Source organism: Panthera uncia, chromosome D4 (assembly GCF_023721935.1).
Source record: "Panthera uncia isolate 11264 chromosome D4, Puncia_PCG_1.0, whole genome shotgun sequence".
NCBI classification, from domain to species: domain Eukaryota; kingdom Metazoa; phylum Chordata; class Mammalia; order Carnivora; family Felidae; genus Panthera; species Panthera uncia.
The window spans coordinates 6896983-6907805 of NC_064807.1; the positions used below are offsets into that span (position 1 = coordinate 6896983).

General features: G+C 44.9%; 1 non-coding gene across 1 annotated transcript; it reads right to left on the reverse strand.

Moving 5' to 3' along the window:
- Nucleotides 1-9975: 9975 nt before the first annotated feature.
- TRNAQ-UUG (transfer RNA glutamine (anticodon UUG)) lies at nt 9976-10057 on the reverse strand. The gene has a single exon. It is a non-coding gene; the product is annotated as a tRNA-Gln (tRNA).
- Nucleotides 10058-10823: the final 766 nt, after the last annotated feature.

The following is a 10823-nucleotide window of genomic DNA, read 5'->3' on the forward strand; positions in this document are numbered from 1 at the left end:
CCCCCCCCCCCCCCCCCCCCCCCCCCCCCCCCCCGCCCCGGTGCCTCTATTTTCTCATCTGTAACAACAGGTGTAATAAAATACCAACCCCATAAAGCCACTGATAGATTAAAAAGTGAGACTATCTGTAAAGTGCTTAGAATAAACAGTACATAGTAAGTACTCAGGCGATGTGAGCTATTCCTAGAGGCCATATACGCGTCGTAGGTTTTCTCGTGAAATCCTTAAAACAGTTATGGCTCTCACAGGGGAGTCATGGTCGCCGAGCTCGAAAGCAGGGGGGTCAGAGGTGGAGGGGAGAAATTCACATAAAATATGTGAAGTGTGATAAATTTACAAAGTTATTCCCTTAGACTATGGTATTTATTTCAGTGGAAAATTACTTCCTTTTATTCTATCAAAAAATTTCAGGGTTAAAGCAATGACATACAAAGCCCCTAGGAGATGCACTAAATGTAAGTAAAGTATGTTCCTCTTGATACTTCTGGATATTCCTGCAATAAAAGTCTCAGGATCTCGGCACCAGAAGAAAAAGCATTTTTATTTATTTATTTAATTTTTTAATTTTTTAAAATGTTTATTTATTTTAGAGAGAGAGACAGAACGTGAGCAGGGGAGGGGCAGAGAGAGAGAGGGAGACCCAGAATCTGAAGCAGGCTCCAGGCTCCGAGCTGTCAGCACAGAGCCCAACGCGGGGCTCGAACTCAAAGACTCTGAGATCATGACCTGAGCCGAAGTTGGCCGCCCAACAGACTGAGCCACCTAGGCGTCTCCCCAAACCTTAATGTAAGTTCTGGTGATGCTCCAGATACTAATAATCAAATATGAGGTAGGGCTTCATAGAGACTGCAACATGGCAGCAAAATGCAGATCTTCTTGGAAAATTTTGCTTTGCAATTGATTCAAGAAACGCAGATATACAAATCATGTATCTGATAAGGGTCTAGTACCCAGAATGTACACATACAACTCTTAAAACTCAACAACTGAAAAATGGGCAAAGGATTTGAATAGACATTTCTCCAAAGAAGATACACAAATGGCTGCTCATCCCATAGAAAGAGGTTCAATATCGTTAGTTGTTAGAGAAATGTCCAATGGAAATTACAACGAGATGGGGGGGGGCTCTTCAAAAAGCAAATGAACACAACAGAAAATGATGGGCTGACGAAGATGTGGAGAGATTGGAACGCTCCTACACTGTTGGCAGGTATGTAGAACAGTGCCTCGACCACCCCCCCCCCCCGCCCCCGGAAAACTGTAGTTCCTTGAAAAGTTAAAACCTAGTTACTCCATGACCCAAGAATTCCACTAAGTACAGATTCAAGGAAATTTAAAACATACCTTTACACAAAAACTTGTACCTAAATGTTGATGGCAGCCTTATTCATAAGAGCCCCAAAGTGAGAAGTAATAAATGTCAATGAACTTATGACTAGATAGAGAAACTGTGGGATCTCTAGGTAATGAGACATTACTCAGCTATGAACTGAAGTACTCACACCCACTAGGGCTTGGATGAACCTGGAAAACTTAATGCTCAGTGAAGCAAGGCAGACACCCAAGTCTGCATCTTATATATGATCCCATTTATATGAAATATCCAGGACAGGCACATCCATAGAGACAGAAAGCAGATTAGTGGCTGCCATAGGATGGGGGTGAGGGATAGGTATGGGGTTTCTTTTTGGGGGGCGTGACTGGAAATGCCCTGAAATTACTTTAGTGGTGATGGCTGTACAACACAGTGAATATACTAACAACCATAGAATTGCTTTTAAATTTTACATTATGTGGAGTATATCTCAATTAATAAAACACATACACAGAGGTGCCTGAGTTGAGCATCCGGCTTCAGCTCAGGTCATGATCTCGCGGTTCATGGGTTTGATCCCCGTGTCAGGCTCTGTGCTGACAGCTCAGAGCCTGGAGCCTGCTTCAGATTTTCTGTCTCCCTCTCTGCCCCTCCCCTGCTCTCTCTCTCTCTTAAAAATAAATGAATATTAAAAAAAAAAAAGTGGGGGGCACCTGAGTGGCTCAGTCGGTTAAGCTTCCGACTTCGGCTCAGGTCATGATCTCACAGTTCATGGATTTGAGCCCCGTGTCAGGCTCTGTGCTTACAGCTCAGAACCTGGAGCCTGTTTCAGATTCTGTGTCTCCCTCACTCTCTGCCCCTCCCCTACTCTCTCTCTTTCTCTCAAAAATAAACACTAAAAAAAACCCCACATACACATTCAAAAGCTAAATTGATTTTAAAAAGAAACAGAAAAAGAGAAAGGCAGATAATAATATTAACTGTGATTCATTTCCATTTTGATTGGCTGACAATTTGGTGGCTTTTTCATGGGGTGGAAGAGAGACAAAAATAGAGGGAAACTTGTTTTTTTCTTTTAATCATCATACTAATAGCACAAAGATTGCCAAAAATGTGGTATTTTGTTCAAACCTCCACTTAGTAGGCTATGCATGAGCTTCTAAGATCTGAAGGCCTCACCATCTGGAAATAACTATTTGAAACCTCCAATGAAACCAGACATGTTTATTAACAGCTCAAAAGAAGATGATCAATTTAAAGAAAAGTAGTGATTACAGACTGCAGATCATAGCCCACGAAGGAGATGTATAGGAGCTTAATTTTCAATTACAGGGTAGAAAAATCAATCAAAACAACAGAAAACCGGGATCATTCTGAGAACAGCGTGACCTGAAAATCCCTGCAGGAAAGGAAAAATCAAACTAATGGCCAAGAAAAAAATCAGCGGTCATTAATTAATGACTCACAACCAGCTGCATCCAAATACTTCCCTAAGTTCTTTGGACGATACAATCATGGTCCTGGTCCTCATGCAGTTTAGAGTCTAGGTGAAGACACAGGTCATTTCAGATATGTGAGTATGTTGGGGCACCTGGGTGGGTCAGTTGGGTAAGTATCCAACTGACGGTTTTGGCTCAGGTCGTGATCTCACAGTTCTTGACTGCAAGTTCCACGTTGGGCTCTGTACTGACAGTGCTGAACCTGCTTGGGATTCTCTCTCTTCTCTGCCTGCCCCTCCCTGCTCACTCACATGCACTCTCAAAATAAATAAACAAACTTAAAAAAAAAAAATGGGCTAAGCGTCTGACTTCGGCTCAGGTCATGATCTCACTGTTGGTGGGTTTGAGCCCCGCGTCAGGCTCTGTGCCGACAGCTCGGAGCCTGGAGCCTGCTTCGGATTCTCTGTCTCCCTCTCTCTGCCCCTCCCCTGCTCATGTTCTGTTTCTCTCTCTCTCAAAAATAAATAAACATTAAAAAAAATTAAAAATAAAAAGGACATGTGAGTATGTCACCCAGATCTGGAGCTGACTCTGCTCTGAGAGTTACCAGCTGTGTGACCTGCTAAGCTACTTAAACCTGTTAAGATACAGTATTCTTATCAGCCAGAGAGGGATTGGCAGTAAGATTTCCCAAGACTGCAGGTGAGGGTTAAGTGGGATAAGGAATGCAGAGGATTTAGCCTGGCCCTCGGCTGGAAGGCTCAGGAAGTGAGCAACAGGTTAAAACAGCAGCAAAAGTAGACAGAACACAGCTTTCCAAATTAACTTCTACTCTGGTGCAAGTAAAAACCAAACGCAAAGAAGCATAAGGGAAAGAAGACTCAGGAATCTGGAATCTCTTTCCATTTCTACCACACACGTAGCTGCCATGACTTTGCTTTTTGGTTGCTTCACCTAAAAACTTCGAGGAAGAAGTTTTTATTTTGCAGTGTATTTATCGTATTCTCACTTGGTCCTATTTCCTTGAAGACTATCCAATTAGAGATATTTCAGTGGAAAATTCTGAGGCCTGGAGGACCCAATCCCAGGGCAGGGATGAACAGAAACTTCTCTTTAGAGCTGGCAGAAACTCACGTTTTATTTTAAGTTTAGCTTTTAATTGTCTTCAAACCAGTAAATACCCACCGACACCAGTCTCAGAAATATGGTAGGAAGGGGCAGACAGAATAGGGGGAACGTGACATAAGTTAGATACAAGTGACCCAAACTCTGCTCACTACTTAAGTCCTTGCTCTGGGACAGAGTGCAAACAGTAGCCTCTTGGTGTCTTAGTGTTGTCATCAGTCAAGAAGGAAGGATACCTGACCTGAGTCTCAGTGGGGTGGGGGTGGGGGGGGGGGAGGCGTTAAATGTGACGAACTATAAAGTGAACAAGATTGTCTTCCTCTTTTTTTTTTAATGTTTATTTTTGAGAGAAAAAGAGAGGGAGACAAGGAGAGAGCTTGAGTAGGGGAGGGACAGAGAGACAGAGAATCCCCAAGCAGGCCCCGAGCTACCAATGCAGAGCCTGACGTGGGGCTCCAACTCACAAGTTTTGAGATCATGACCTAAACCGAAACCAAGAGTGGGTCACACAACCAAATGAGCCACCCAGCACCCCTCTCCCTCCCGCCCCTGCCTTTCCTCTTCTTCCTTCTCCCTTCAGGGAGGGTGGGCCTTCCCAGTCACTTCTACCTTTCTCCTTGGGGAGGGGAGGGACTACTGTTGAAAGGTGACTGTGGAAGCAGTGACCTGACATTTGTCCCTCTTCCCCGATGGACAGAATGGGACTGATGGCTCCTCGATGTTGAAGAAACCACAGCCACGGCAGTGACAAATGGTCGGCGGTGGCACAGGGCTTGGGACCTCCGTCACTGTAGATTCTTAGTCACCTGCCCTAAATTCAAAATGAGGAACTGATCCGTTGTTAAGTGTAGAGTTTAAATACATTTTAATGATTTTTCAGTTTACATCCAAGATCGCAAACATCCAAGGTTAGGGGGTCAGAACAGCAGTGACCTAGGTGTGACTCAGGGTCTGTGGGGGCCCGACTGCTCTTGCCCAGTGCTGGCATGTGGAAATGAGGGTCTTTGGTGGCCTTGTCTCCTCAGTTTTTGGAAGAGAAACTAAGAATCTGAGTCTTGGTGTGAAACCACTCAATTTTTAAATGTGAAGCTTAGGGGCACCTGGATGGTTCTGTAGGTTGAGCGTCCGACTCAAGTCCCAATCCCAGGGACGTGAGATGAAGCCCTGGGTTGGGGTCTGCGCTGGGGGTGGAGCCTGCTTAGGATCCTCTCTCTCTCTCTCTCAAAATAAACAAATAAATATGCTTAAAAACAATTGTTAAACTCCGTGAGGTCACATCAAATACAAGCCAATTTCCTCTTTAAAAAATTAATTAATTAATTAATTAATTAATTTATTTATTTAGAGAGCATGAGCATGTGAGTGCAAGCAGGGGAGGGGAAGAAAGAGTGAGGGGTGTAGGGGTAGACAGAGAGGAAAAGAGAGAATCCCAAAGCAGGCTCTGCCCGTGCAGGGCTCGATCTCACAAACTGTTGAGATCATGCCCTGAGCTGCAATCAAGAGTCCAACGCTTAACTGACCGGGCCACCCAGGCACCCCCCCCCCCCAGCTGTCTCTCTTTCCTGTTTTCCCACTGAAGATGGTATAGGAACACGACAAATCAGACAAGGGAGAGCCACCTTGCTCAGAGGACAGCAAATACCGCACGACTGGGAAACGATCACCATCACCACGACCTCGAGAAGCGTCTGGTGGCCCTGAGTCCTACACGTGTTCTGTGAGTGTCATCTTTGTGCAGCACCAGGGGCAGTGAGGCGGGGTGAAGCTAGTGAGAAGGTGGCGCTCCTGCCCCTGAGACCACACATTCGGGTAAGCAGGAGGGGGCGGGCACAGAGATCACAGACAAGAGACCTTGCTGGCCTGCAGGAGAGCTGCCCCAAAGTTGTAAAAATTCAAGGCCGCCCTGAGATAACCATTAGCCGGGATTAAGAAAGGCTGAAGTTCAGATGAGCCTTTGATGTGAGAATACAATTCAACAGGCAGGGATTGCTTCTGGGGACGAAGGAGAGTGGGGGAAACACCCCAAAACCAAGGAAAAGGGGGAAGGAACATTCAAATGCCTCTGTCCTAAGCACTTTTAACAAACTATAAAAATGACCCCTGATTGGGGCGCCTGGGTGGCGCAGTCGGTTAAGCGTCCGACTTCAGCCAGGTCACGATCTCGCGGTCCGTGAGTTCGAGCCCCGCGTCAGGCTCTGGGCTGATGGCTCAGAGCCTGGAGCCTGTTTCCGATTCTGTGTCTCCCTCTCTCTCTGCCCCTCCCCAGTTCATGCTCTGTCTCTCTCTGTCCCAAAAAAAAAAAAAAAAAAAAAAAAAAAAAAATGACCCCTGAAAGTATAGTCTTTCCTAAGCACTTTTATAGTCCATTATTTTCTGTAATCTTCAAATCTAACACTTTTTTTAAATTTTTAATTTTTTTAGTAAAAACAATTTTTTTTAATGTTTATTTTTGAGAGACAGAGTGAGAGTAGGGGATGAGCAGAGAAGAGGGAGACACAGAATTTGAAGGAGGCTCCAGGCTCTGAGCTGTCAGTACAGAGCCCAATGTGGGGCTTGAACCCATGAACCACGGGATCATGACCTGAGCCGAAGTCAGACGCTCAACTGACTGAGCCACCCTGGCCCCCCTAACAAGCCTTTAATTTACAGATAAAGACACAGATAATTTACAGATAAAGTAATACAAGAAAGGTCAGGAAACTTGCTCAAGGTCACATGGCCAGCCTGGAGACCCAGGTCTGTCTGACCCCACAGTGCTTCCTGAAGAGTGCATTCAGTCCACAGTGGGGTGGTGTAGAGAACTACAGAAACTAAAATCGAATATCATGAAATGCCCAGAATGCCGGGGAGGAGAACATACTTCTCTGACCCTTAAGTCTCTTCCTTATCAACAAGCTCATTGCCAGGATTATATGGGATGAACCACTGTTAACCTATAAAGTAAGATACTACGATTAGCTATTAGGAGAGATAATGAGCAGGCACAAAGCACAGGCAGGCCCAGGCGGCCAGGCTGGAGATAAACCTGAGGTGTGCAGGACAGATTAGAGCAGGGAGATAAGGCAGTCAGCAGGCTCTTCCTGGGCTGGAGGCTGGAAAAGGAGCTCCATCAAGAAGGGGGAGACAGCAAAGGCAGGACAAGAGTGAGAATCCCACATGCATTGTTTGGGTGGCTGGGGGAGGGGGGGGAAGGTCTCGCAAGACGGTAAGGTGGTTCATTTCGGAGCTTGGGTTGAGGAGAGAGAAGAGGAGAGGAGAGACACCAGAAGAGCCCCAGGCAGCAGACAAGTGATGGACCCTCACTTGACTCTAGCTCCAGCCACCATCTCTCTGCTGTCACAAAGAGAAACCCCAAGAGAAAATTGCTTTGCTGAGCCTCGCTGACTCTCAACCACAAGAGACGGTAATATGATTGTTTTTTAAGCTGCTACGTTTGGGAGTGATTAGTTACATAGACATAGGTGCCTGGAAGAATTCCTTCCTTACCTCCCTAAATTGTGTTGTCACTGCAAACATTTACAGAAGGCTGGTCTCAGTTTAACTCTCTGATGGATCTTTACAACTCCATGCGGTACATTTTCAGGTGAAAAACTGAGGCACAGGAAGTAAGATACCGTGCCTGAGACCCCACAGGACACACGTGAGATCCTGAAGCAGTGTGGGTCCAAAGTGGCCTACTTGGGGGACACTCTAGATGACCTGGTGTCCCATTATGGGTCCAGAGCACCCAGGAGCCTCCAGGTTCTGATTCTACTGGCTAAACTGCTCTCTGATCCTTCTCCCTCCCTCCCAACCTCACTGACCCCGCCTTGGTTCAGGACCGCCTCAGTTCTCACCAAGACTAATTCCTCAGCTTCCTGACACCTTCCTGCCTCCTGTCTTCTCTCCTCCAATTCATGCTCAGAACCGAAGCCAGAGTGGTCTTTGCAAGAAGCAAATCTGGCCGGGTCACGTCTGCTTTCCCTCCTTACCCATTTGCCATTTTAGCAAACATTGCCATTTTTCAAAACACAGCTCAAGGGTGTTTGCAAAGCCTAACCTCCTCCACCATCCCTGTGACATGTATTACCCCGGGGCCAGATAAGCAGCAGGTCCTGGCTTGCCTGGCAGATACAGAGCTGAGAAGTTCCCTTTCTGTCCATGCCCCACAGTTATCAGAACCAATAGATTAGCATCCTTGGTGGGAATGAGGGCAGCATCAGGCCCCAGGAGGCTTTGCTCTTCACAGGAATGGCATACCAGAAAGCAGAAATTCCTCAGCATTAAACATAGACCTCCTCTTGCAAACGATGCACCTGTGTGCACCAACCTGACCCCTGAGGCTTGTGTATGTCAGTGTTTATCATTTTTTTTAGCATATAGTCCTATGACTTTTAACATGTACTACAATTCTTACCACCACCACCACCACCACCAAAATTAGGATGTGATTATAGAATAGCTCCATCACCCCACAGAATTCCCTCATACTATATAGCTTTATAGACAGACACACACACACACACACACGCACACATCCTAATGTCTGGCAAGCACTTATCTGTTCAACATCACTATGGTTTTGTTGCGAGAATGCCATGTGAATAGAATATACTTTATGCAGCCTTCTGACACTGGCTTCCTTCACTGAGCATAATACCGTTGAGATTCATCTAAGTTTCGTCCATGTCAATAGTATGTTCCTTTTTCTTGCCAAATAGATCATATCTTATGAAAGTACTGTAGTGTATGTATCCATTCACTCATCGAAGGATATCTAAGTTGTCTCCTGTTTTGAGTGATTATGATTAGAGTTGCTGTAAACATTGTGTGTACTACTTTTTGTGTGAATACAAGTTTTTCTTCTAGGCATATACCCAGAAGTGGGACTGCTGGGTCATATGGTAAGAGTATGTAGAACTCTACATAAGAGACTGCCAAATTGTCTTTTTGAGAGGCTGTATCATTTCACATTCCCAGCAGCAATGTGTAAGAGTACCAGTGACTCCACGTTCTCCTCCTCACTTGCTATTGTGTTTTTATTTTAGCTATTTAGTATGTATGGAGTGCCATCTCACACGGAGTTAATTTGCATTTCCCTAATGGCTAATAATGCTGAACATCTTTTTGTGTGTTTGCCATTGGTGTATCCTCTCTGGTGAAGTGTCCATTCAAATCTTTTGCCCATTTCTAAAGCTGGGCTGTTTTCTTATAATTTTGAATTTTGAAAACTCTTTTTTTTTTTTTTTTTAAATTTTTTTTTTCAACGTTTTTTATTTCTTTTTGGGACAGAGAGAGAGCATGAACGGGGGAGAGGCAGAGAGAGAGGGAGACACAGAATCAGAAACAGGCTCCAGGCTCCGAGCCATCAGCCCAGAGCCTGACGCGGGGCTCGAACTCACGGACCATGAGATCGTGACCTGGCTGAAGTCGGACGCTTAACCGACTGCGCCACCCAGGCGCCCCAGAAAACTCTCTTTTTAAAGTTTATTTATTTTGAGAGACAGAGAGGACATAAAAGCAGGGGAGGGGCATAGAGAGAGGGAGAGAGAGAATCCCAAGCAGGCTCCGCACTGTCAGTGCAGAGTCCGATATAGGGCTCGATCCCACAAACTGGGAGATCATGACCTGAGCCAAAATCAAGAGTCAGATGTTGAACCGACTGAGCCACTCAGGTGCCCCTGAAAATTCTTTATATGTTCTGGATACAAGTTCAGATCTATTATTTCCTCCTAGTCTGTTGATTGTTACCTTTTATTTTCCAGCTTTGTAGAAGTATAACTGAAATTAAAAACTGCATATATTTAAGATGTTTAAGTTGAAGATTTCATATGTGTCCATTCTCTTAATATCTTTCATAAAACAAGTTTTTATTTTTATAAAGTCCAACTTACCACTTTTTTTTCTTATGACTTGTGCTCTGGATATCTGAGGACTCTTATCTAACTCTAGGTCATGAAGATTTTTCTGTTTTTTTTCCTTAAAAGTTTTATATTTTACCCTTTTCTTTTTAATGTTTATTTTTGAGAGACACACACACAGTGCTAGTGGGGGAGGGGCAGAGAGACAGACACACAGAATCAGAAGCAGGTTCCAGGCTCCGAGCTGTCAGCACAGAGCCCAAGGTGGGGCTCAAACCCACGAACCGTGAGATGACCCGAGCCAAAGTCGGACGCTCAACCGACTGAGCCACCCAGGCACCCCTACCCTTTTCTTTTAGATCTGTGATCCACCCTGAGTCAATGTTTGCATAAAATGTGCCATTTATATGGAGGTTCTTTTTTTTTTTTTTTTTTTTTTTTTTTTTTTTGCCAGAAAGGTGTCCAGTTGTTCTAGTACCGTCTGCTTACAAGACTATCATTTCTTCTTGGAATAGCTTTTGCACTTGTTTCAAAAACTAATCAGGCATTTTTGCATGGGTCTATTTACAGGATCTCTATTCTGTTTCGTTGATCTATGCGTCTCTCCCTTCACCAATACTACAGTGTCTTGATCACTGTCTTAGAATAGTAAAGTGTAATTCTTTAAACTTCCTTCTTATTTTCAAAATTGTTCTGGGGCACCTGGGTGGCTCGGTCAGTTGAACATCCAACTCTTGATTTGGGCTCAGGTCATAATCCCAGGGTACTGGGATCGAGCCTCATGTCGGGCTCCGCACTCGGCATGGAGCCTGCTTAAGAGTCTTTTCCTCTCCCTCTGCCCCTGTCCCCTACTTGTACTTTCTCTCTCTCTCTCTCAAAAAAAACAACAAAAAAAAACCCAAAACAAACAAACAAACAAAACTTCCAAAACTGTTTTTAGTAGTTCTAGCTACTTTGCTTTTTTTAATTTTTTTAACGTTTATTTATTTTTGAGAGAGAGAGAGACAGAGCATGAATGGGGGGAGGGTCAGAGAGAGAGGGAGACACAGAATCGGAAGCAGGCTCCAGGCTCTGAGCCATCAGCACAGAGCCCGATGCGGGGCT